Below are 2,867 nucleotides of genomic sequence, written 5' to 3'. Positions count from 1 at the left end.
GCCGGACTGAGCCCGCGGGCGCTACGCCGGACTGAGCCCGCGGGCGCCGCGCCAAGACTCGGGAGCGGGCCCCCTGCTCCGTCCGCCGGGACCCATCTCTCCGAGCGAGCGCTGCGGCGCGGACTCCTGCCCTCGCCAGGGCCCGGACCAGCTCGGCCCCCCGGGCTCCGAGCGCGCGAATCACGAGACTGCAGAGCTGCCCAGGCTCCGCCTCGGCAGAGCCGGGCCTGGGGCGGCCCCAGGCGATAAGCTCACGTGTTCTGTTGTTTGAAGTGGTTTTTTTGCTCTATTTATGTTTATACTGGGCCCAATGTTCCTCCCCCTTGTTCTATGCGCCACATTCCAGTGTGCAGTAAAGTCTTGTGCCAGGAACGGTGTCTGCTGTGTCTCTCCTGCTGGGGGGGGAGCTCTGCCTTCAGAGCCGGGTTTGGTGGGTGCTTGCTGGCCGCCGGCCTGGGTGGTGCTTCACAAGGCAGAGGGAAGGAGGCTACCCCCTCTGCCTGACCTGAACTCCTTGTTGCAGAAGGGAGGAGACGCTGCCCTGAGCTACAAGGGGAGTGGAGGTGTAATGTGTGTCAAGCGCGCCCCCTCCTGCCCATGGTGGAAACGGCATCTATGCGCCCCCATAGGAAGAAGCTTCCTAGCTGTCAAGTATCAGGGGGGAGCGGTGTTAGTCTGTACCCACAAAAACAAGGCACCTTAAAGACTAACATGTATTTGGGCATAAGCTTTCATGGGTAAAAAACCTCACGAAAGCTTATGCCCAAATAAATCTGTTAGTCTTTAAGGTGCCACCGGATTCCTCGTTGTCTTCCTAGCTGGGTTCCCGCTGAGTAGGGCTTTGCCCTGGAGCACCTATCACCGGTGACTGTCCTTGGGGGAGCGAGGGGTGGTGTGCGCCAAAATGTTAGAGGCCATAATTCGGGCAATTCCTTGTAAGGACACCTGGCCCAGTTGCAAGTCAGCTTGTTCATTTCAGGCTGACTTTCCCTGCTGGTTAGTTGTGGCGGTGACTGCTGGAGTCTTGCTGTCATGTGAATTAATAGTCAGGCCTTGAAGGGACGATTGGGTGCAAAAAATGAACTGTCAGGTTCTTGGATCCATCACCCTTGGCCTGGCGTGCACAAAGAGGGGTAGAAAGAAGGAAATGAGTTGAGATACAAAATGGAAGTGTAAGGCGCTGCTTCGTTTCTTAGAAACCCTGTGGCTAGGCAAATAGACTTCTAGCTAATTGGAATTGACAGCTCTGCAACTTTCTTCTCAGGAAATGAACTTAAGCCCTAAACACACAGGTTGCCTTGGCCAATGGCCTGTGATACTAGATTACAGGAAAGGTCCAAAAGATTTTTCCCGGGTGGCAGCTCTGCCTTACTAAGATTTGCAGCAAACTGGTCAAGAGCTTAAAGGAAAACGCCTTTTTCAAAGTGTAAAACAGTGTCAGAAAGAGTGGGCCAGATGAAACTTTCATACTGAGGTGTCTTAGTATTTGACATCACCCACAGCGGGGTTGGTGGTTTCTAGAAGGGATAATCTTGCAAAATCAAGACCACAACAGCTCATTAGGTGAGTTGTGGTCGAGGCTCTAATTTTACCAGAAGTCTTAAGTTGCATTAAATGTTGTCACACCCCAAGTGGATTGCATGTGAGCCTGGTGGGGGGCCGCTTATCCCGGGCTGTTTAGCTCCCTCGTGCTCCTTTACTACTTTGAAAACAGGAATTCCAGGGTTAACTTGATCACGCTCAGGTTAGTTTTCGTAGGGCCAGGAAAGTAGGTGGTACAGTTCAGGCTGAGAGGAGTCCTCTACCTTTTCCACAGCTGTCTGAGATCCTTTTTAAAAACTAGCCACTTTTAATAGGACTCCAATGGGGTGTGTACGGCTTATATGGTACTTGGTTGCGCAGTGCGAGGCCCAGAGCTGGCTGACCTCACTGATACGGGTGCACAATCAAAATAGTAAACGCACCCAGTGAAGTGGATTCCAGCTCTGCTCCGGCCCTAGGGGGAAATAAAAACGAACCTTTGCCAAGGGGAAAGGCAGCGTTGGGAGGAGCTTTATTTTCAGCATTCCCAGACAATGTTGTAAAATGTTTAAAGAATGTGTCCTTAAAGGCTACACTTCTTCTTTGTGGGAGCAAGGAAACAGTTGTCTCCTGCCTTGTCTTTACTGTAGCAGAGAACCCCCAACTTCTGTCCCCAAACCTGTGCTGACATCAGGAATGAAGTGAACAAAAGAGCAATATTCGTTTGAGTGCTGTTACCAAATGGTGACAGACAGAAAATTGGCAGGAGGAGCCGTTTTCCAAGTAATGACTTGTCTAGGGAATGCCCTGTGGGGAGTGTACGGCATCAACGCGGCATCAAACCTAGTTTGGGAAGGGCTAAGTGACGCTCGGCCACCTCTAGGGTGAAATAGCAGGTTAACGGGGCACAGCATATGCATATCCCATGCGAAGGTGCTGTATTGAAAATACTACACCCAGGTAAGGCGCAGAGAGCAGGGGGGAATTGCCCAATTTGGAATTTAGCCAGACCCGAAGGGCTGCCTCCTTTGTTCCTGCGGAAAGTATAAATGGGCTTTTTACTGGCCTCCCATTAGATCCCCCGGGAAGCACTTCCAGCAGCTCTGGCCCTGTGAATAGCACGTGGGTCTGGTACTGGCCAGCTGGGAGGTGCCACTTCCTGAATAGCCTGTGCCCCCTGGCCCTCATCGCTGCTTGGCTTGGCGGGTTGCATGCATTAGGTGGTGCAGCTGTACGACTTTCAGAGCCTCTTCAAAACCAGCAGCCCAAGGCGCCCAATCTGAGTTCACTATCAAGAACGAGAACCGATGCCAGATCAGTGTCACGCAGCCTTTAATCACATCTTT

At 52.4% G+C, this 2,867-nt stretch overlaps 1 protein-coding gene across 1 annotated transcript in view; it reads left to right on the top strand.

Moving 5' to 3' along the window:
• JUND (JunD proto-oncogene, AP-1 transcription factor subunit) overlaps positions 1-372 on the top strand; it is a 1,622-nt gene extending 1,250 nt beyond the window's left edge. The window contains exon 2 of the mRNA XM_026655035.2: positions 1-372. The gene's annotated coding sequence lies outside the window, so the exon portion shown is untranslated.
• Positions 373-2,867: the final 2,495 nt, after the last annotated feature.

The sequence above is a fragment of the Terrapene carolina genome, unplaced genomic scaffold, assembly GCF_002925995.2.
Source record: "Terrapene carolina triunguis isolate 2854851 unplaced genomic scaffold, T_m_triunguis-2.0 Scaffold194, whole genome shotgun sequence".
Classification (NCBI taxonomy): domain Eukaryota; kingdom Metazoa; phylum Chordata; order Testudines; family Emydidae; genus Terrapene; species Terrapene triunguis.
This window is presented reverse-complemented; position numbering and strand designations above follow the sequence as displayed.